The sequence below is a fragment of the Mustela erminea genome, chromosome 1, assembly GCF_009829155.1.
Source record: "Mustela erminea isolate mMusErm1 chromosome 1, mMusErm1.Pri, whole genome shotgun sequence".
Classification (NCBI taxonomy): domain Eukaryota; kingdom Metazoa; phylum Chordata; class Mammalia; order Carnivora; family Mustelidae; genus Mustela; species Mustela erminea.
This window is the reverse complement of record NC_045614.1, coordinates 21,044,747-21,069,560: the sequence shown is the minus strand read 5'-3', so window position 1 is coordinate 21,069,560 and position 24,814 is coordinate 21,044,747. Positions and strand designations below refer to the sequence as shown.

The 24,814-nt window shown below is 40.7% G+C and overlaps 1 protein-coding gene across 6 annotated transcripts in view; it reads right to left on the bottom strand.

The window, feature by feature from the left end:
- The window catches only part of RAD54L2 (RAD54 like 2), a 117,298-nt gene that overhangs the window by 42,259 nt on the left and 50,225 nt on the right, over positions 1-24,814 (bottom strand). The gene's annotated exons all lie outside the window — the stretch shown is intronic.

Here is a 24,814-nt window from a genome sequence, read left to right as displayed (position 1 = left end):
CCATTTCTAATTGGCACTGCTTGATTTGATGTCTGGTCAAATAAACTCCTAAAAATTAAAAAGAACAACGAAAGGTCTATGTGTGGAAAATATAAGTACTGACTAGAGAAAAACATGTTGTGGCACTTAAAATATGTAGAATTAAAATAAGGATATATAACATAAAATGCAGGAAAGAGGTAAACATTTAAAATGTTCTAAGGATGGGCATCTGCATGGCACAGTTGGTCAGTGTCTGACTCTTGGGTTTTGGCTCAGGTTGTGATCTCAGGGTGATGAGACAGAGCCCCAAAACAGGCTCCATAGAGTCTGCTTAAGATTCTGCTTAAGCACAGAGTCCGCTTAAGATTCTCTCTCCCTGGGCGCCTGGGTGGCTCAGTGGGTTAAGCCGCTGCCTTCGGCTCAGGTCATGATCTCAGGGTCCTGGGATCGAGTCCCGCATCGGGCTCTCTGCTCAGCGGGGAGCCTGCTTCCTCCTCTCTCTCTCTGCCTGCCTATGTGCCTACTTGTGATCTCTCTCTGTCAAATAAATAAATAAAATCTTTAAAAAAAAAAAAAAAAAAAAAAGTTTCTCTCTCCCTCTCCCTCTCCCTCCCGGGTGGCTCAGTGGGTTAGGGCCTCTACCTTCGGCTCAGGTCATGGTCTCTGGGTCCTGGGATCAAGCCCCACATCGGGCTCTCTGCTCAGCAGGGAGCCTGCTTCCTCCTTTCTCTTTCTCTGCCTGACTGTCTGCCTGATTGTGATCTCTGTCAAGTAAATAATAAAATCTTTTTTAAATAAATAAATAAATTGGGGCGCCTGGGTGGCTCAGTGGGTTAAAGCCTCTGCCTTCGGCTCCGGTCATGGTCTCAGGGTCCTGGGATCGAGCCCCGCATCGGGCTCTCTGCGCAGCGGGGAGCCTGCTTCCTCCTCTCTGCCTGCCTGTCTGCCTACTTGTGATCTCTATCTGTCAAATAAATAAATAAAAATTAAAAATAAATACATACATACATACATACATACCAAGATGATAAATTTTAACACAACTATATCAATAATTACATTAAATACAAATCAACTAAAGGTTCCAATTAGAAGACTAAAACTGTTAGACTGGATTAAAAAAAGCAAAACCCAACTAAGCGGTGCTATCATGAAAAAATAAATAAATAACAGGAAAAAAGTGGAAAGAGAATAGAAAAAAAAGTTGAAAAAAGATGTTAAGAAATGCTAACCAAAAGCTAACATATCTATACTAATATCAGGTGAAAGAGACATTAGGGTAAGAAGCATAATAGAAATAAAAAGGGATGTTTCATAATGACAAAAGGTCAACATACAAAAAAGACATAGCAGTATCAAATTTATATGTACACAATACCTTAGTCTCAAAATACATCAAAACTGAAAGAAATACAGAAATCTATAATCATGAGAGACTAACATGCCTCTTTCAAGAATAAAATTCAACAGACAAAAATACCAGCAAGGCCATACAAGAACTGAATGAAACAATTAACAAACCTGAATTAACAAACATATTTAGAACACTTCACTGGACAATAACAAAACACACATTCTTTTCAACAGCTTATGTAGGCATCATTTATCAAAACTGCCCTTTACTGCACCATAAAGCAAACATCAACAAATTTCAAACATGTGAAATCATTCAGAGTATGTATATGGCCACAGTGAGAGCAAAACAGAGATACTAGAAGTCTAGCAATGCTAGGGAAACAGCAATGTCAGGGAAACTGGAGAATGCTAGACTTGCCAGAGTTGAAAGTTCTCATTAACATCTTATATAACACCTCTACCATCCAGCTGAGACAAAAGAAAGGCTGTCCCTAGGAGTAAGAACCTCTCTAGAGTGAGACCTATATTACATCCTCCTTAACAAAGCCTAAAACCAAGCCCTGACATGGTCTGCAAGAATTTAGAGATTGAGTCCTACCAAATTAGATTGGTAAACACCTTGGGTTTTTCACAGACTGGTACTGAAATGGCACAAAACAAAGGCTTCACAAGTTCAAGGGAATCAATCAGTAACTGAAATGCCTGCTAAACTTAAAATGAACACTTTTTAGAGGAAGATAACAGAATGCAGAGCCTCTACAATATATTATGTGCAAAGACCATTTTATTTAATCAAAAGTCACCAGATATGCAAAGAAAAGATATGCAAAGGAAAAAATATCCATAGTCAAGAAAAATTCAATCAAAGGATCTGTTAAGATCCTTTGTTATGATCTCAGAAATATTTAAAGTAGTGCTTCATAGACCTGTTCAGACAAAAGGCCTCCTAAAGATTTTGCAGACATGCCTAGCAGATCTTCTTTGTTAAAAAACAAAACTTAGGGGCACCTGGGTGGCTCAGTGGGTTAGGCCTCTGCCTTCAGCTCAGGTCATGACACCAGGGTCCTGGGATCAAGCCCCACATCAGGCTCTCTGCTCAGCGGGGAGCCCGCATCCCTCTCTTTCTCTGCTTGCCTCTCTGCCTACTTGTGATCTCTATCTGTCAAATAAATTTAAAAAATAAAATCTTTAAAAAAAAAAAAAAAACAACTCAGAACAATTTTAGAGTATTACCTTATATCAGCCTCCCAGGAAGGCCAACCAGAAAAGAAATTATCTTGAAGAGATTTGTGAGTATAGCTTTTGTCTAATGAAGTGGGTTTTATACTGATACACAAGTTTATAAAGGAAATGTATGAGCCTGAAATGGAGGAGATATAAGGTAATACAAAATAAAAAAGGGTTTGGACCCTCAAACTTCTAGAGGCAGTCAGCAAGCTGGGGTTCAATTATAATCCATGTTACTTTTTGTAAAATGAAAGGATTATTCAGAAGACAGAACAAAGATTCTAGAGGATAACACCAAAAGCCCTGGAGAAATACTGAGTTCTAATCAAAGAACTAGCAAAATGTGCTCACCTAGGAATTTTAGAACTACTAACGATCAGTGACTGCTGTGTGCCTCATTCCCTTCCCTCTCCCCTACTTTCTCTGCCCCATCTTTTGAATAAGAGTATCTACCTTATCCCCATAACATCTTACATTGGTGGAGACAGAAAACTGGTCTCTTTAGTTCATAAAGTCTTCAGATAAGAGAAACTGTACTTAAGGAGTGAACTCAAGAAAACTACAACTGAAAGGCACATTCACACATAGATCTGAGTTAGAGGACCAGATCTTGGGCTATAAGCTAATGCTGGACTGGGATGAAATTCTGGAGGTCTTGAGGAAAGGGCGCAGTGTATTTTACATGGGGGATGATGTAAATTACTGTGGCCAGAGGGTAGAATGTGGAAGACAGTGTTTTCCAAATATGAATGTACCAGTATCTTTTATTCCAGTGCTTTCCTATAGTTTGACCTTGATCCATCTCCTATTGAGAAGTAGATTCTAATTTTTTTCTTCTGAATCTGGGTGCACTTATGACTTAGTTATAACCAAAGAATAACACAGAAGTGACACTGTAACTTCCAAGGCTAGCATAAAAGGCTAGCCTCCACCCTGTTTGTTATTTAACCCTGGCCACTATCTGCTGCAACTGAGATTGAGGAGTCTAAAAATTTTTTATGAAAATGCAAAGATCCTAGAGTAATCAAAATAACTTTTTAAGACAACAACGAGGGGCGCCTGGGTGGCTCCGTGAAGCTCAGAAAGCCTCTGCCTTCAGCTCGGGTCATGATCCCAGGGGCCTGGGATCAAGCCCCTCGTTGGGCTCTCTGCTCCGCAGGGAGCCTGCTTCCTCCTCTGTCCCTCTGCCTGCCTCTCTGCCTACTTGGGATCTCTGTCAAATAAATAAATAAAATCTTAAAAAAAAAAAAAAAAAAAAAGACAGGGGCGCCTGGGTGGCTCAGTGGGTTAAGCCGCTGCCTTTGGCTCAGGTCATGATCTCAGGGTCCTGGGATCGAGTCCCACATCGGGCTCTCTGCTCAGAAGGGAGCCTGCTTCCCTTCCTCTCTCTCTGCCTGCCTCTCTGCCTACTTGTGATCTCTCTCTGTCAAATAAATAAATAAAAATATTAAAAAAAAAAAAAGGCAACAACGAAGTTGGAATTCTTGTACTACCTGATTCATATGACAATAATGATGATTTTGAGTAAGAATACAGTTATTAATGTAATACAGTCCAGAATTAGACTGCACATTTTATAGTCAACTGATTCTTTACAAAGGTACCAAAGTAATCCAATGGAGAAAATTTTTCCAGCACACCTTCTGCAATGGATACAATTCTCACCCTATTCCATGTCATACAGAAACAAACAATTCAAAATGGATCAAGGCCTAACATAAAGCTTAAACTATAACACTTCTAGTAGAAAATAGATGCAACTTTAGGTTATATAAAGATTTCTTTTTTTTTTTTAAGAGTTTATTTATTTACTTGACAGAGATCACAAGTAGGCAGAGAGGCAGGCATAGAGAGAGGGGGAAGCAGGCTCCTGCCAAACAGAGAGCCCGAATGCGGAGCTAGATCCCAGAACCCCGGGACCATGACCTGAGCTGAAGGCAGAGGCTTTAACCCACTAAGCCACCCAGGTGCCGCAAGTAAAGATTTCTTAAGCAGGACACAAAAAGCTTGAACCACGAGGGAAAACCTGATAAAGTGTGCTTCATCCAAATTACAAACTTCAAAACGTATCCTTAAAAGAAAATGACAAGTCACAGTCTTATAGTCTCATAGAAAACATTAACTCTGTGTGTGTGTATACCTGATAAAAGACTTGTATCTAGAATATATTCTCTAAGGGTGCCTGGGCTGCTCAGTTGTTAAGCAACTGCCTTCAGCTCAGGCCATGATCCCAGGGTCCTGGGATTAAGCCTCACATCAGGGTCCCTGCTCAGCAGAAACCCTGCTTCTCCTTCTCCCACTGCCCCTGCTTGTATTCCCTCTCTTGCTGTGTCTGTCAAGTTAAAAAAAAAAAAAAAAAAAAAATCTTTAGAGAGAGTACATGTGTGTGTTGGGGCTGGAGGGGAAGGGTTTAGAGGGAGAGGGAGAGAGAGCATCTCAAGCAGACTGCACTGAGCAGAGGCCAATACAGTGCTTGATCTCACAACCCTGAGTCATGACCCAAGCTGAAATCAAGAGTCATACACTTAACTAACTGAGCCACCCAGACACCCTAGAAAATACTCCTTAAAAACTCTACAACTCAGTAAGATGACAAACAACCCAGTAAGAAATGCAAAAGAGAACAGATATTCCACAAAAGAGGTGAAATGCACATTTAAATTACAATCAGATGCCACTTGATAATCACTAGAATGGCTAAAATTAATAATACTGGCTGATATGCTTACTTTGGCAGCACATATAATAATAATGACTGAAAGGGGACTTCAACTACTTCCATTTTGACCTCAAAATTTCTAACTGATTAAGTTCTTCTTTCCAGCTTATCTCTTACCTCAGGCAAAAGACCCTGCAGGTAAATGCATTCCATGATGGGAACCAAAACCACCACACTTCAAGCAATAAAGACTATACTGAGCCAGCAAGAGCTCTGGCAGTGATTGACCCCAAGACAATGACTGACTTGACCTTCACTGCCCACCTGCACATACCCACTAACCTTTGTCCCATATTTTCCTTATATAAACCTGGAAGTATTTTCAGCACTTTGGAGACCGCTTTGGGATGCTAGTCTACTATCTACCCCATGTTGGCATGACTAAAATAAATTCCTTTCTTGTTTCACCACAGTTAGTCTCTCTGCCTTTAGATTTTGTCAGCAGCAAGTGGCCAAACCTGCTCTGTTTGGGACCCCGGAGCCAGGTGCTCTTGCACCCCTACCCTTGGTTACATGACCATACAACATGCTTGCAAGGATATGAAGCACCTGGAATTCTCACATACTACTGGCAGGAGTGTGAATTGGTGCAATCACTTTGGAAAAACATTCTGGCATTTTCTAATAAAGTTATACATGCCACAGCAATTCATATCTTAGTATTTTATCCAAGGGAAACTGAAAACTTACCTCTAATTATTAGAAACCAAGTCAGCTTCACAGAATTGTTCAGAACAGGTTTACTCATTAGATTAAACGTCTATCAACAGGTGAATGGATAAACAAGTTGTATTCAACTTTTTGCAGTTGGAATACTACTCAACAATAAAAACGAACAAACTGGGGCGCCTGGGTGGCTCAGTGGGTTAAAGCCTCTGCCTTCGGCTCAGGTCATGATCTCAGGGTCCTGGGATCAAGCCCCGCATCGGCCTCTCTGCTCAGCGGGAAGCCTGCTTCTACCTCTCTCTCTGCCTGCCTCTCTGCCTACTTGTGATCTCCATCTGTCAAATGAATAAATAAAATCTTTAAAAAAAAAAAAAAAAAACGAACAAACTAGGCACATGTGCAACAAGAGATGAATCTCACAGACACCATGCTGAGCAAGAGGCTAAGCACAAAAGAATATGTACTGAATAATTCCATGTATATGAAATTCTATAATAGGCAAAGCCAATCTATAATGATAGAAATGAGTTCAAAGTGGTTGCCCAGAAAACTGACTACAAAAGGGCATGAGAACTTTCTGGGAAAATGGGTATTTTCTATATCTTGATCAGGGCAATCATATTTGTCAACAGTCATCAATCTATACAAAGAAGATATGAATTTTACTATATATAAACTGTATAGTAAAACTGATTTTTTTTTTAAAGATTTTATTTATTTATTTGACAGAGATCACAAGCAGGCAGAGAGGCAGGCAGAGAGAGAGGAGGAAGCAGGCCCCCCCGCTGAGCAGAGAGCCCGATGCGGGGCTCGATCCCAGGACCCTGAAATCATGACCTGAGCCGAAGGCAGCAGCTTAACCCACTGAGCCACCCAGGCGCCCCGTAAAACTGATTTTTTAACAAGATTTTATCTATTTATTGGAGAGAAAGCGTGCGCACATGCGCGCGAGCTAGCATGAGTGGGGGAGGGGCAGCAGGAGACGGAGAACCAAACTCTGTGCTGAGTAGAGAGCCTTATGTGCAGCTGGATCTCAGGGTCCTGGGATCAAGCTGCGGTGAAGGCAGACACTTAACTGAGCCACCCAGGCACACTTAACACTGATTTTTAAAAAATTTGTGATAGGGACGCCTGGGTGGCTAAGTGGGTTAAGCCTCTGCCTTCCGCTCAGGTCATGATCTCAGGGTCCTGGGATCGAGTCCCACCTTAGGCTCTCTGCTTAGCAGGGAGCCTGCTTCCCTCTCTCTCTCTCTCTCTCTGCCTGCCTCTCTGCCTACTTGTGATCTCTGTCTGACAAATAAATAAATAGAAATCTTTAAAAAAAAAAATTGTGAGGGCACCTGGGTGGCTCAGTGGGTTAAGGCCTCTGTCTTTGGCTCAAGTCATGATCCCAGGGTCCTGGGATGGAGCCCCACATGGGGTTCTCTTCTCAGCAGGGAGCCTGCTTCCTCCTCTCTCTCTGCCTGTCTCTCTGCCTACTTGTATCTCTGTCAAATAAATAAATAAAATCTTTTTTAAAAATTGCAATATTGCTAATGTTATACTTAAAGGTAAATCCACAGCCTAAAATCAGTGTCAAAAAATAATAGTGAAAACCAATGTTGTAAATTTTCTTCTCAAAAATTAGAAAAAGAAGAGGAAATTAAACCTAAAGAAAGTAGTAGGAAGAAAACAATAAATATAAGATCAGATGGGGTGCCTGGGTGGCTCAGTCAATTAAGCATCCAACCCTTGATCTCAGCACAGGTCTTGATTTCAAGGTTCTGAGTTCAAGCCCGACACTGGGCTCCGCAATGGGTATGAAGCTGACTTTAAAAACAAAACAAAACAAAACAAAAACAACAACAAAAAACGGTAAGAGCAAATGGATGAAATAGAGAAAAACTACTTTAAGAGAAAAACAAAACCAAAAGTTCATTCTTTGAAAAGACAAGCATAATGCTACACCCTCAGAGAGCCCCACCCCCACTCCACCACCCAGGCTAAAGTAGACCCTTCCTCCCTACCCCTGGGGCTCTTTCCCTCCCTTGGTCTACATGGTTCTTATCAAAATCTGAAGTTATTTTAATAATTTGATTCAACACTTAATATCTGTCTCTCCTTCTGGACTGTAGATCCTTTAGGGCAAGGATTCTGTCCACCTCATTCACCACTGTATCTCTAAAGCCAAACATAAAATGCCTGCTACATAAGAGAGGCTCAAAAAATTGTCTTCAATTTTTTTTTAATGAGTTTGTTTTTTATAAAAGTTGCTATTAGAGGGGCACCTGGGTGGCTCAGGCAACCCCAGTCTGATTTGGGCTCTGGTCATTACCTCAGGGTCGAGGGATCAAGTCCCATGGCGGGCTCCACACAGTGGGGAGAGGTCGGCTTCCACCTTCTCCCTCTCCCTCTGTCCCTCCCTCCATTCACATGCATGCACACAATCTCTCTCTTTAAAATAAATTTTAAAATGAATCTTTAAAAACTTACTAGAGAAAAATATGTATGAATTTAAAAATCTACCAGCAATAAAAAAGAGTATACCAGATCTTATTAAATATGTTTATTTATCATATGTAGGCACACATTGATAGTTCTCTGGGATCAAGAGTTCTCTGTACTGTACAAATGTCATGGTAAGCCAATAGATTTGCCAACAGGCCTAAAAAAGTTTAAAACTCATGCAAGCCAAAATGCGATTCACATTCAAAATAGTCATGGAAGTCAGAATGAGTAAAAAAAATTATCATCATACTTGTTCCTTGGAAGAATAAATCTTCACAGTATTAATACTAAGGAGCATTAGCAAATCCTAAATTAAACACATTTTTAACAAGGGAACCAATACCATTCTGACTAACTCATGAAACAACCTACTACTTAGGAAGAAAAGAAATGGCCAGACTTCCCACTGGGCTCTCACAGGGGAGGAGAACGAATGCAAAACATTTTCAGATACCAGGGCTGCACAAGCTTTCTCAACCTCAGCACTGTCGACATTTTAGACTGGATAATGCTTTGTTGTAGAAGACTGCCCTGTGCATTGTGGGGACCTTCAGCAGCATCCCCAGCCAGGTTCGTTGTCACACCTTCCCAGCTGTGACCACCAAGAATATCTCCAGACATTGCCAAATGTCCCCTTGGGAACAAAACCAATCCCTGATGAGAACCACTGCTTTTAGCACAATCAAGACAAAAACTATAAAAAAACATTCACTTGTAAACACAACTACACATATTTTCAACCAATCTGAAATTCTAGCCCTGTGTTGCAGAACAATTTAATTTTGATTCTACTCAGCATCATGATGATTTCTGGCCACCTCTGCAACCAAAGGTAAGAATTACAGGGCTCTCAGCAAAACAGGAAAGCAGGAACCTCTGAGCAAAGGTGGAAAGACAGACAGACTAAGGCTGTTACCTTGAAAGAGTCTAGCCTAATTTGTAACTAATATTTAAGGAGTTATGAGAAAATGTAAAGCAAATGCCTAGCTCTACTAAAAAGTCTTATAGACAAGGTAATATCTAAAATAATTTCATGAAATAAAAATTTAAAAATCCAAATAAAACAAAAGAGGATGATGAAAACCACATTTCAATCTTTAAAATATGCCTCTCCTATGTCCTCTTTCTTTTTCACCCATGAAAGAAATGACTCTCAAACAATGGAGGGGCACCTGGGTGGCTCAGTCGTTAAGCATCTGCCTTCAGCTCAAGTCATGATCCCAGGGTCCTGGGATAGAGCCCCACATCTGGCTCCCTGCTCTGCGGGAGGCCTGCTTCTCCCTCCTCTACTCCCTCTGCTTATGTTCTCTCTCTCGCTGTGTCTCTGTCAAATAAATAAATAAAATCTTTAAAAAAAAAATGGAAAAGCTTAAACTACAATAAAATTACAGATTTTTTTTTACAACAAAGAACACTATGGGGCGCCTGGGTGGCTCAGTGCGTTAAGCCGCTGCCTTCGGCTCAGGTAATGATCTCAGGGTCCTGGGATCGAGGCCCCCATCGGGCTCTCTGCTCAGCAGGGAGCCTGCTTCCTCCTCTCTCTCTGCCTGCCTGCCTGCCTGCTTGTGATCTCTCTCTGTCAAATAAATAAAATCTTAAAAAAAAAAAAAAAAGAACACTATGAATGATGTTAAGAGATAAACCATAGACTAGATGCTATTTACAATATAAATAACAAAGGTTTAGTATATCCAGAATATAACAAAGAACAGTTATAATTCTGAAAAATTTCAGTACCTCTAGTAGTCAAAACTGAAATCATTACTTCAGAAATTTACGCTGGTTCTTGAAGTATTTCCCCACTTTCTCCAACTTTATTATTCCATCAGCCATGAGAAAACATCCACTAATTCTGTCCCTCCTTAAGTCTTCAAGCTAAACACAAATGCTCAATCACACACTCAGCCTGATTTATACCATCCTGCCATCCCCCAGAATTCTGGAACCAACCCCACACCTAGCCATCAGAACACATTAAGGAAAAGAAACCCCAGTGCCCAGGGTGTGAAGGTGTAGAAAGAGCTGAAGCCTATCTAAAACCAGCTGTAGCCCATCTAAGAGCAAAAGCTGAGCCAAGGCACCTGGTGACTGAAGCACCTAGCCACCTAAGACCAGCTGCCTGGGGTGGGAGATTGGGGGAGAGGGGTTCTTCCTTCCAGACTCTGCTAAAGGCCTCAAGTGACAATAGACTGGCTACTCTTTCCTCAAAATTTTACTTCCAAAGGTCTCTTCATCTCTCCAGTAAAAAGGAACAGGCTAGGGATCTTAACGGGAAGACAAGCAATGGAATGTTTCCTTGCTTGTTTCCCAAAGTATGAGTGATTCAAACAAGGGAGAAATAAAAATAGAATTAAATACTCAAGCTTAAATTATTCCTGGTAACTTCGGAATCACTAAAGGGTCAGTGCTTCCTCCACCAGCCATTCAGCACTACAAAGAATAAAGTGGTTCCGGAAGCTGCAGCTGCTTGATGTTATATAACCAGAAAGAGGTGTCAGAACTGGAGCTGGTTCAAGGGCCATGTCAGTCCATGCTGGGCTTCCTCCTCTTCATCGAGACTCCCAACTGGCAAGACTTTCTCAAGGAGGCTAGAAAGCAATCTCCTGGCATTCCCATTGAGCCTGAGAGCTGAGATTTAGAGGGGCAAACAGGATCTCTGCTTTCCCAAAGTAGGGATTTTAAAAGAAGAATGAAGAGAACAAGCCTAGCTCCTCCGTCTGGAACTCAGCTGGTAAAGCCCCACACCCATTCCCCCACCTGGAAATCCACTTTTAAATGGTGCCAGAAGCACAGAAGAACATATTAATCTTTCCGTAACATGCAAACTCCGCCAGAGCCCCATTAAGGGTGTCCACAACAAGCAAGAGGAAACTAGGATGGCATAAGTGCTGCCTCTTTTTTTTTTTTTAAATATTTTTATTTATTTATATGAGAGAGAGAATGAGAGAGAGAGAGCATGAGAAGGGGGAGGCTCAGAGGGGAAGCAGACTCCCTGCTGAGCAGGGAGCCTGATTTGGGACTCAATCCCGGGACTCCAGGATCATGACCTGAGCGGAAGGCAGTCGCTTAACCAACTGAGCCACCCAGTAGCCCCAAGTGCTGCCTCTTTCAAGAGGGAATGAGCAAAGAGAAATAAATACCAACAGCTCATTTCGTTTCTTTTGAGAGGGCTTGGGTACACCCACTAAGGTGATAATCCTCCAAAATCTGTTCTTGCACCTGTTAACCAAAAATGAAGAAGACAGTAAAACTGGTCCAATGGACAAACAAAAGCATGCTAGTAACCTGTATGGGGAGGCGGGGTAATCAACAGAACTCTTTTTACTATTCCATTCTACTGATGAACACGCTGAAGCACTGAAGCTACAAACCACAAAAAAAAACAAAACCACAAAACTCCCAGAAGGATTCATTAGTTGAGAAGAGGCTGTAAACAAAGACTGGAGCTTCACAAACATAGAGTCCATCAGACTTCACAACAGACATCATGGTGAGAAAGCCACAGGAGAAAAGAAGATACCTTCGTAAAATGGGAACCCAGCTACAGCACATGATTTTCTTACAAAACGCATTCACGTGTAACTGAAACATTTAAATGATCCCTTCAAACTCTTAATGATCAGAATTTCTGATCTGAGAGCTGAGAACAGGGTAGGTTGAGGAGCAGATGCTGTGGAGGGCAGGGCCAATCATCAGTCCCCGCTGCCCAGCCTCAAGAGAACATCACTGAAAGTCACACCTTGGCAAAACAGCAAACTAGTGCACACCACAGACCTTCGTAACAGTCTTGTTGGTTGCAACCTTAAATGTTAACTCCATGAATGCAAAAGGCTAGAGAGTAACTCTGGTCAGAGAAAGACAGGTAAGACCCTTTCTGACCAATCATTTTAAAAAATAAAACAAGAGGGGCGCCTGGGTGGCTGAGTGGGTTGAAGCCTCTGCCTTCGGCTCAGGTCATGATCCCAGGATCCTGGGATCGAGCCCCGCATCGGGCTCTCTGCTCAGTGGGATGCCTGCTTTTCTTCCTCTCTCTCTCTGCCTGCCTCTCTGCCTATTTGTGATCTCTGTCAAATAAATAAATTTTTTTTAAAAAGTTAAAAAAAAAAAGTTTTCTGTGGGGCTGTAGAAAATGCAAAGAAAATGTGTACTTAGCCAGAAGCACACTGCAGCCTTGCTTCCTGATGGGTGAAGGGGACAATTAAAAATAAAAAGAAAGGCTAAGAACGGACGTACAAAGTCTCTATAGTGAAAGAACATTCCACAGTGGCTCTCCCAGCACCTTGCACCCCACAGAGTAGCAACTCTTTAGAGCTCCACCATACCCGGTCACTCTCTCCTCTTCTCTCCTCAAATGTAGTCATGAGTTCTGTGCCTGAAGAAGGTACCTAACTATCCCTCTCCTCTTCTCTCCACACCACTGTACTACCTGGTTGGGTTCCTGCTCTGGCCTCCAGAGTCTCCCTGCCTCCTGACTGCTCCCCGCCAACCTCAACCCACACTGCAGAAAGGAGTGTGTTTTCTGAATCTGCTCCAGTCAGTCTCTAACCACCAGGATCTTCTAAAAACACTTTAAAATTGTTCCCTGTGCCCTTCGGATAAAATCTGAAATCCATCAGGCCTTTCCTGATTGCTGCCTTCTCTCTGACCACCAAGTACCTCCCTCCACCCACAACCCTCCGTTCCATGCTCTTTAGTCTCCAAAGCAGGATGCTGTGTCCCTCCTTTCCCCATCTCCTTATCTAACAAGTACATGTTAGATTCTAACTTACTTCTAACCGATACTCTCTTTCAGGTGTCTGTCTAAAGGTTAGCCTCTTGAAAGCGTTCCTAGATTTCTTCCTTTTTATTTTTACTTCAGTGTGTGCCCAGCACTTCTAGGCTTCAGTGCCTGTCAATACCACCTGTGGAGAAAAGGTTAATAACTGCTGCTTTCTCTCTTGGTACGCTGTTTGGGGAATTTTATGTGAAACTAGCACATCCTGCTTCTATACTCTGAACAGGACCGAAGACTACTTTAAGACTTCAGAAGACAATTCAGGAAATACTTAAAGAACTTCCCTTCAGGAAGGTTGCTGGGAAGTCTGAAGTCAGGACAGACAAAGCAGTTGGTGAATGAATGGCTGTGGGCCGAGCACCAGGTCTGTGGTGAGCCCTGTGAGATATGGACCCAACACACTGTACCCAGTCATGCCCGAGGGCATACAATAACTGCTCTAAGTCACCAGCCCTGCTCCCAGAGCACTGGGGCTCACTCGACCAGTAAGGCTTGTTATCAGTTAGATTTATTCATGTCACAAATACAAGAAACATGGCAGTGCCTGGGTGGCTCAGTCAGTTAAGTGTCAGACTCTTAGTCTCGGCTGAGATCTTGATCTCAGTTGAGTCTGAGCCTGGCATGGACTCCGTGCCAGGCATGGAGTCTCCATACATACATACACATGTACATACCACTAACTTATTCAGTCCTCAAAACAGCCCTTTTAAGTAGATAATGCTAAAATTATTCCCATTTTACAGAAAGAAAACTTGCTCAAAAAGGTCTAAGTAGTAAAGAGAGGGTTTGAACTGAAGTGGCTGATCTGTCTCCAGAGCTCTCATTCTTAGCCACCACTCTGCATAATTTCTCCTCTACTCCCATTTCCCTTCATGGAAATTATGTGGAAGGAAAACAGAGTTTAGAGACAGAGCTACATATGTACTGTGCCTCAGTTTACAATGAAAGGTACAAGAAAATGCAATGCAGCATGCCAGATCAATTAGATAATCATATTTGGGGAAGAGAGGGATGAACCTTGACCCCAACCACATACCATACAAAAATCAGTTCATGATGGATCACTGACCTAAATGTGAAGGTAAAACATTTAAAGCTTCTAGAAAATAGGAGAATATCTTTATGACCTTGGGGTAGCCCTAAAGCACTAAACATAAAGGGAAAAAATAAATTCAATTTCATTATAATTAAAATATCTACTCATCAAAAATACAATTTAAAAAGGAGCATAAAAACTGCCCGAAAAAGAAAACACAAGAGGGTAAAAAATCAAGCAATACAGAAGGGAAAGATGGGTATTTATGTGTACCCAATAAGGTTCATATCCAGATACGAAGAATTTCTATAAATCAATAAGAAATAGATGAAAGGGAAGAAAAGTGCTCCAAAAAATGAGTTCAGACACTTTACAAAAGTGAAAACGGTCATAAGCATATGGAAAAAGGCCAAGAACTTAAGTAATCAGAGAAATGCAAATAAAACCTATAATCAGAAGCTCCCACTCCCTGGATTACTGGGAAGGAGGGCTAAAGGTCCTTCAAAGTCACTCTGAACAACTGCGTCAGTATCTGACATGCTTTCCTGATGCAGATTACAAAACAATCTTCTGCCCCCAGCACACCCAAACTCTGCCCCTTTGTGTCTTTAAGCCTAGCATGCAGAAAAGGAGGACAGGAAATTGAATCAAAATTGACACTACTTCATTTCTAAGAAGAAATCACCCTATCGTTCTCTGACTGACTTATTTCACTCAGCATAATACACTCTAGCTCCATCCACATCACTATAAATGTTAAGTTTCATTCTTTTTGATGGCTAATATTCCATTGTGTGTGCATGTGCGCACATGAACACACACACACCCCTTCTTTATTATCAAATGATGGACATTTGGGCTCTCTCCATAGTTTGGCTATTGTTAACAATGCTGCTATAAACATCAAGGTGCATGTACCCCTTCAAATGTGTATTTCTGTATCCTCTGGGTAAATATATAGTAGTGCAATTGCTGGATCGTAGGGTAGTTCTATTTTTAACTTATTGAGGGATCTCCATACTCTTCTCTAGAGTGGATGTACCAGTTTGCATTCTTAAGGAGGACACATGTTGTGATGAGCACTGGGTGCTATATGTAAGTGATGATTCACTGAATTCTACTCCAAAAACCAATACAGCACTGTGTATTAGCTATGTAAAATTTAAATTAAAAAAAAAAAAGTCAACCTAAAGTCTTTGATTTAGGTTATTCTGAAAAATCAGTCTAACAATATTCAAGTTGTCTCGGGAAAAGGTGATACAACTTTCTGGGGTTGGAGAGGAGGAGGAGAGAACAAATACAGAATAAAAAGATCTGTCCTGGGGCACCTGGGTAGCTCAGCCAGTTAGGCGTATGACTTTTGATCTCAGCTCAGTTCTCGATCTCAGGGTTGTGAATTCAAGCCCTACACTGGATTCTACGCTGAGCATGAAGCCTACTCAAACAAAAAGTTTTTTTTTAATCTTATATCTGTAATTTTTTTTAAAGATTTTATTTATTTACTTGACAGAGATCAGAAGTAAGCAGAGAGGCATGGAGAGACAGTGGGGGGCGAAGCAGGCTCCCTGCTGAGCAGAGAGCCTGATGCGGGACTCAATTCCAGGACCGAGATCATGATCTGACCTAAAGGCAGAGACTTAACCCACTGAACCACCCAGGCTCCCCTTAAATCTGTAATTTTTATAAAATATTTTATCTATTTATTTGAGAGAGAGAGAGCGCGCACACAAGTGAGTGAGCAGGGGGAGGAGCAGAGGGAAAGGGACAAGCAGACTCCACACTGAGTCCTGAGGCTGATGCAGGACTAGATCTCAGCACCCTGGTATCATGACCTGAGCCAAAACCAAGAGTAGGATGCTTAACTGACTGAGCCACCCAAGCACCAATGTCTTAAATCCGTAATTTAAGGAATGGTGCTGGTCATCTAAGTTGAGAAAAAAAATGCTGAAATGCTGTCTGTATTACATTCAGTCACATGGCTAAACTGGCCTTCCATGCTGATTCACAGCCCTTTTCTCTGCTTTGGTGATTCTTCTTTGTTCCTAAAAACATGCACATCCTTCTTTGTCTTCATCCAGAATAAGAAAACAGATCTAGATTCAAATGGCAGAATTTCATCTTGTGGAAGTGAACCTAAAGGCTGAGCAAGGTCTTGCCCAAGATCACAAAAATTTAGATGCAGATGATTACCTTGCCCTGAGGGGCACTCCTCTCTATCAAACACTATGACTGAGGCAAAGGCTTTTTCTGAGGCGTGGCTTGAGCCAGTAGGTACTGCCCCCCAACTCTCCTGCATCATCCATTTCTCCCTCCCTACCTAATAAGCCCCACTGGCAAAAAGTCAACAAAGGATAAGATCTTTTAACTTTTAAAAAAGCCTTTCCTTGATTTCAGATACCCCTTCATTTACAGCTTTTTTCATTTCCTTTTATACCAAAACTCCTCAAAACATTGTTTATACTTGGGGTCTCCAATTTCTCTCCACCTGTTCTTGTTTAAGCCCCTGTCATGGGCACTAAAACTGCTCATCAAAGACACCAAGGACTCCCATGCTGCTAAATCCAACAGCTAATTATTCTTTTTAAATTTTAATTCTAGTGTAGTTAACAGTGTTACATTAATTTCAGGTGTACATTACAGTGATTCGATAGTTTCATATGTTACTCAGTGCTCATCAATAAAAGTCTAGTCTTGGAGCACCTGGGTGGCATTTTCAGTTACGCAGCTGCCTTTAGCTCAGGTCATGATCTCAGGGTCCTGGGATCAAGCCCCACATCAGGCTTCATGCTCAGTGGGGAATCCTCTTCTCCCTCTCCCTTTGCCCCTCCCCTTGCTCATGCACGCTCTCTCTCAAATAAACAAAATCTTAAAAAAAAAAAAATAGATAAGTCTATTCTTGGGGCACCTGGATGGCTCAGTGGATTAAGCGTCTACCTTCAGCTCAGGTCATGATGATACCGGGGTCCTGGGATCAAACCCTGTGTCAGGCTCCCTGCTCATGGGGAGCCTGCTTCTCCTTCTCCCTCTCCCTCTGCTGCTCCACCTTCTTGTACTCTCTCACTCTATCAAATAAATAAATAAAATCTTTTAAAAAATTAGGTAAGTCTATTCTTAATCCCCTTCACCTATTTTACCCATACCTCCACCTACCTTCCCTTTGGTAAGGATCAGTTTGTTCTCTATAGTTAAGAGTCTGGGTTTTTGGTTTGTGACTTTTTTTTTTCCTTTGTTCATTTTTTAAATTTCACATATGAGTGAAATCATATGGTATTTGTCTTTCTCTGACTGGCTTATTTCACTTAGCACTATATTCTCTAGATCCATGCATGTTGTTGCAAATGGCAAGATTTCATTCTTTTTTTGTGGCTGAATAATATTCCTGTGTGTGTGTGTGTGTGTGTGTGTGTGTGTGTGTTCACACATCTTCTTTATCCATTCATCTACTGATGAATACTTGGGCTGCTGCCATAATTTGACTATCATAAATAATGCCTCAATAAACATAGTGGTGCATGTATCTCTCTGAATTCATGTTTCTGTAATTTTGGGGTAAATACCCAGTACTGCAATTCCTGGACTCTAGGGTAGTTCTAATTTTTTGAGGAATCTCCATACTGTCTTCCACTGTGGCTACACCAGTTTACACTCCCACCAACAGTACACGGGGGTTCCTTTTTCTCCACATCCTCGCCAAAACTTGTTTGTTTTTCACTTTAGCATTTCTAACAGGTATAGGTGATATCTCATTATTATTTTGATTTGCATTTCCCTGATGTTGAATGATGTGGAACATCTTTTCATGTGTCTGTTGGCCATCTGGATATGTTCTTTGGAGAAAAGTCTGTTCATCTCTTCTGCCCATTTTTAAATTGGATTATTTGGGGTTTTTTTCAGTGTTGAGTTGTAGGAATTCTTTTTATACTTCGGATACTAACCCTTTATCAAATATGTCATTTGCAAATATCTTCTCCCCTTTAGTTGGCTATCTTTCAATTTTGTTGGTTGTTTCCTTTGTTGTGCAACTTTTTTATTTTGAGGAAGTCTCAGAAGTCTATTTTTGTTTTTGTTTCCGTTGCCTTCAAGAAGACCTATCCAGAAAGATACTGCTATAACCAATGTCAGAGAAATTACTGCCTGTGCTCTCTTCTAAGATTTTTATGGTTGCAGGCTTCATATTTAGGTCCTTAATCTAGAGTTTATTTTTGTGTATGGTGTAAGAAAGTGGTCCACTTTCATTCTTCTGCATGTAGCTGTCCAGTTTTCCTAACACCATTTGTTGAAGAGACCTTTTACCATTGCATATTCTTTCCTCCTTTGTCAAAGATTAATTGACTATATAATTGTGGGTTTATTTCTGGGCTTTCTATTCTGTTCCATTGATCTGTGTGTCTATTTTTTGTGCCAGTACCATACTGGTTTGATTATTACACCTCCGTAATATAACCTGAAGTCTGGAATTGTGATACCTTCAAAAAAATTTTTTTTTCCCAAGATTGCTTTGGTTATTTGGGGTCTTTCTTGGTTCCATACAAATTTTAGGATTATTTTTTCTGGTCCAATAAAAATGCTATTAGTAGTTTGATGGGGACTGCATTAAATCTGTAGATAACTGTGGGTAGTATAGACATTTTAATAATATCTGTTCTTTTTTTAACCCATGAGTATAAGAATGTCTTTCCATTTCTTTGTGTCGTCTTCAATTTCTTTCATCAATATCTTACAGTTTTCAGAATACACTTCTTTCATTTGTTTGATTAAGTTTATTTCCAGGTATTTTACTATTTTTGGTGCAATTGTATATGGGACTCTTTTCTTAATTTTTCCCTCGCTGCTTCTTTATTAGCGTATGGAAATGCAACAGATTTCTGTATGTTGATTTTGTATCCTGTGATCTTACTTAACTCATTTACTAGTTCTTGTAGTTTTCTGGAGGAGTCTGTAGGGTTTTCTATATATAGTATCATGTCATCTGCAGACAGTGGAAATTTTACTCTTTCCTTACTGAAGTGGATGTCTTTTACTTCTTTTTGTTGTCTGACTGCTGTGGCTAGGACTTCCATCCAGTACTATGCTGAACAAAAATGGTGAGAGTGCACATCCTTGTCTTACTCCTGACCTTAAGGGAAAAGCTCCCAGTTGTTCCCCACTGATGATGATATTAGCTGTGGGTTTTTTATATAGAGCCTTTATTATGTTGAGGTATGTTCCCTCTAAACCTACTTTATTGAGTGTTTTTATCATGAATGAATGTACTCTGTCAAATGCTTTTTCTGCATCTATTGAAATGATGACACAGTTTTTATCCTTTCTCTTATTTGATGTGATGTATCACATTGATTGATTTGCAAATATTGCAAATATCCAACAGTCAATTCTTACTCCTCACACTATCCTAGCTATTGTTTATCTTTAAGTAACATGGTTGATCACAGCTGCTGTGAAATACAATGGGGGGTGAGGGCTACCATAGCATTTTTCTCTTTCCTACTGCCTCAGTGGCCATTTCTTCTCAGTCTTCTTTCCTAGACCATCTTCATCCCCCTCCCCACCTTTGAGTGTCCAGCTCTTAGTCACTCAGGCCACTTCTCTTATTTCTGGAATGATCTCATCCTGTCCCATGACATACATTTACATACTGATATAGCCCATGTTTTATCATCAATGTAGAGTTCTCCTCTGAACTTCAACTCCATAATCTAACTGCCTTCTAGACATCTCAACTTGGAGACATAAACCATGTCAAATTTAACATGTTTCCAAAACTAAAGTTTTATCTGTCTCTAATCTATGCCTCTCCCAATCTTCCCAAGCTCAGAAAACGGCACATTCAAGTTGTTCAATCCAAAAGCTTTGGAACCCATCCTTATCTTCTCTCTTTCACACAATCTATATCCACTTCATCAACAAATCCTATTGCTCTATCTTCGAAACATATCCAGAATTCAACTACTAACCACCAAGCCACCATCACCTCTTGCCTGGATTGTGCAGTATCTTCCTAATTAGTCTTTTGACCTTATCTCCGTTAGCCTGCTCCTGACTTATCAGTCACAGTGATCTTTTAAAACCTAGACCAGATCTCATTCCTCTGCTCAAACGGTCTAGCAGCTCCCACATCACATAATAAGGCCCATGCAGTCTGATCCCATGGTCTCTCTTCGATCACCCTCATCCCAGCATACACTGCTTCAGCTACCATGGCTCCCTGTTGTTTCTTCCACACATTAAGAAAGCTCCTGCCTTTAGATCTTTGCTTCTGCTATCCTACCTGTCTTGAATGCTCTTTCCCTAGACAACCACCAGTCTAGCCCCCTAATTTCCTTCATGACTCACTCAAAAGTCCCCTGATCAAGTAAGGTCTCTCATGACCATGCTACATAAAATAGAACCACACCACATTTATAATTTACCTAGTCCCCCTTTCTTCATAGCACTTAAAACCTTCTGACACCCTGTTTATGTATTTATCATCTGTCTCTACCTAATAAATAGAAATCCCCTGTATAGAGGCAATTTTATTCCCTGCTCTATCTCCAACACCCATGACATTGCCTAGCAAAAAGTGCTCAATAAATATTACTGAATGACTAAATGAATGCATTCCTTTCCTCTGTCACTCACACACTGTACTGCTCTCCTGATGTCCTCTGTTCTCTTTTTGGGACCCACCACTCTTTTAGGCACTGAGACTCACTGGACTACACAGCTTTTTAAACAATTTGGCTCCTAAAAGACTCTATTAGGTACCTTTCTCATAAAAACTTCATTCTGGGTGCCTGGGTGGCTCAATCAATTAAGTGTCTGCCTTCAGCTCGGGTCATGATCCCAGGGTCCTAGGACTGAGCCCCATGTCTGGCTCCCTGTTCATCAAACAGCCTGGTTCTCCCTCTGCCCCTCTCCTTCTCTCTCTCTCAAATAAATAAAATCTTAAAAAAACAACAACAACAACAACAACAACAACTTCACTTCAACTAATGCATTTAACAGTCTACTCTGAGAGTCTTGTAAATAGATGTTGGTCTGTGGGCTACAAAACAGTCACCTGGAGCTACAGGCAGATAAATAATCTTATTCACTGAACATTCATGGTTAATCTAAAGGGAAGTCTCTACCAAAATGTCACTATGTTCTATTCTCACTCAGTTCTATCCAATTCCCCGTGACCTGGATAGCTAATAAAGATGACAAAATCCATTATCCAAGTAAAATGAAAGCACATATCCATACAAAGGCTTATATATGAATGTTCAATAGTGGCTTCCTTTATAGTTAACACAGAAAGAAAGAAAGAAAGGAGGAGGAAGGGAAGAAGAGAGGAAGAAAGAACCCACATAGAATGGATAAACAAATTGGGGTGTATCTATACTATCCAATACTACTCAGAAATGAAAAGAAATGAACAAATGATATACACAAAATGGATGAATCTTAATTATGCTGAGTGCAAGAAGCCAGATGCCCCCAAAGAGAATACCCTATGTGGTTTCATTTATACCAAAATATAATCAATAAAGACAGAAAGCAGATCAGTGGTTCACTAGGCACAGGGCAGGAAAAGGAGGGAAGGACTTCAAAAGGGAATAAGGAAACTTTCAGGAGTAAGGCATATGCTCATTATCTTGATTTTGATGATAGTTTTAGGGATATATACATAGCACAATTAAACTTTAATAAGCCTGGGGAAAAAAAACAAAAATCCAACTATATAATACTCTAACTAAATAGCTTAGTGGGATATATTAAAAGAAAAAAACTGCAAAAAAACTCTTGAACTGGGGTGCCTCAGTGGCTCAGTGGGTTGGAGCCTCTGCCTTCGGCTCAGGTCATGATCCCAGGGTGCTGGGATCGAGCCCCACATCAAGCTCTCTGCTCAGCAGGGAGCCTGCTTCCTCCTCTCTCTCTGCTTGCCTTCCTGCCTACTTGTGATCTCTGTCAGCAAATAAATAAAATCTTTAAAAAAAAAAAAAAACTCTTGAACTTTAGATTTATTGTTTGTAGCGAAAACATCTGAAATTATTTGAACCTACTGTAAAACTAAGCAAATTAATAAATACACTGATGCTGAAAACCAAGTTATCACTGTGGGAGGAAGATACAAATAGGAAATAGAAGTTTTAAAGTTTAGAGCGCTGTTTATGAACACAATTTTTTAAATAAATGTATTTCCTGGCTCTACAGACCAAAAGAGCCTATAATCAATAATATTCCAGTAGTAATGAGCATATGTATAGCCCAGATCTTAGCTTCTAAGTACCATTTCCCTCTAAAAGAAACCAACAATCTTTGGAGAAAAAGCCAGTTCCCAGGTTGGAACAGAGAAAATACAAGCAAGGTCTGGAACACTGCTGTGCCAGAAAGAAAAGGAAGTGCTCACAAACTATAGGGAATGCGTCCAAAGGAACAGTGAAATTAGCTGTAAGGTGCTCCCACTAGCCAACTCTGGGACAATTTGAGCATCAAAATGAACAAGAGGTGGGACGCCTGGGTGGCTCAGTTGGTTAAGCAGCTGCCTTCGGCTCGGGTCATGATCCCAGCGTCCTGGGATCGAGTCCCACATCGGGCTCCTTGCTCGGCGGGGAGCCTGCTTCTCCCTCTGCCTCTGCCTGCCATTCTGTCTGCCTGTGCTCGCTCTCCCTCTCTCTCTCTCTCTGATAAATAAATAAAATCTTTAGGGAAAAAAAAAAAATGAACAAGAGGAATGGATTCTATCACACTGAATTTTTCAAGATTTTATTTATTTGAAAGAGGAAGCACGAGCAGGGGGACAGTCGGAGGAAGAGGGAGACCCCCCACTGAGCATGGAGTCCCATGCAGGGCTCAATTCCAGGACCCCTGAGATCATGAACTGAGTGGAAGTCAGATGGTTAACCATGGGTGACTCAGCCACCCAGGTGCCTCTATCACACAGAATTTTTCAAAAAAGGATCTGAGACCATATTGATATTTTTAAAAAATAAATAATAATAATAATGAGGAGGAGGATGAAGAAAAATAAAAGTGGGGAGGGAGAGCTCATCTTTACCAAAAAATACAAATAAATGTAAAAGGAATATAGAATCACAAAAATCACCATTTTGCAGCTACCATATTAGTAAGTGATACAAGCAGGAATCATCAATGGAAACTAAAAACACTGGATAAAAGACTGGAGGCATAGGATATTCCCATAGTTTTAGGTTCACAGAAAAACTGAGAGGAAGGTACAGAGATTTATCAAATACACCCGCCCCAATACATGCATAGCCTCCCCCATTATCAATATCACCCAGCAAAGTGGTCCATCTGTAACACACAGTGGATGAGCCTACATTGCCACATTATTATTACCCAAAACCTATAGTTTACATTAGGGTTCACTCTTGGTGTTATACGCTTCCCTATTTTTTATTTTTTAAAAATAAAAACTTAGGAAAAAAAAAATAAATAAAAATAAAAACTTAGGGGGCGCCTGGGTGGCTCAGTGGGTTAAGCCTCTGCCTAAAAAATAAATAAATAAATAAAAGCTTAGAAGAGTAAAAATAAGTGAAATGCCATGGAATTACAAAGTCACTATAATTATGAAGACTTTTAAATGGCACATGCAAAAAGGGATACACAACAGGATTCTAGTTTTGTAAAAATACACATCTGCATAGCAAAAGGCTGGGAAAACTACAACGAAGTATCTTGCTATCACTGGCTGATGGAATTACATGTGATTTTTGTGTCCTTTATAATACTATGTATTTCCAATATTTATTTAATAAGCATATGTTACTCACAATCACAAAGTTATTAAACAGTAAAGTCAACAAGCCATTTGGCATTATAGATTTTGAAATATTATTCAAATTCCAAACACACTCTCCAAAGACGGATCTAGATCTAGGACATTACGCAATCAGAGGTTTCATAAAGTTTCTTTAAAACTATTCTTAGAAAATAAATCTAGGCTCAAAGTAAGGATGTCTTATGTGACAGAGATGCCATAATAAATGGTGAAAACTATAACTCCATAACTTATGCTGCCTTGTGAAGGCCCATGGGCCCTTGTGAAGGCCCTCTTCCATATGAGGAAGAGAACATTGGGTAGGATTCCCATTAGACTGCTGAACTCACTACTCCCAGGTACAATTCTTTATGAAACAAAACCACCCATTCTGACTTAGTACAAATTTCTAGAAGCTCCCCACACTTCTTTGACTTGCAGCCGCTCAGACAGCATAACTTTTCCTGCAGACTGCTACTATTTACTTATTATGTCGAGAACTCACAGTGAGAATCTGAAAGTGCAACAGTCAGAACTCAAACAAATAAACCCAGGATTCCAGGTATATTTCAAACTGCCACCACTGCCCCTATATGCTCAGGCCCCTTCCTATCTCACCCCAGACCACTCTGGCCTTTCCTCTCTATGCTCCAGCCACCATGGCCTCTACGTTCCTGATTCTTAAACAAGCAAATCTGTTCCCACACCAGGGCTTTGCCCTGGCCCTCTGCCTAGAACACTTTACCCGATTCTTTGCATTGTAAGCAAAGAAGACAAATAGAATGGGGTCAGAGAAAAAGCAAAAAGCAAACTCCCTGC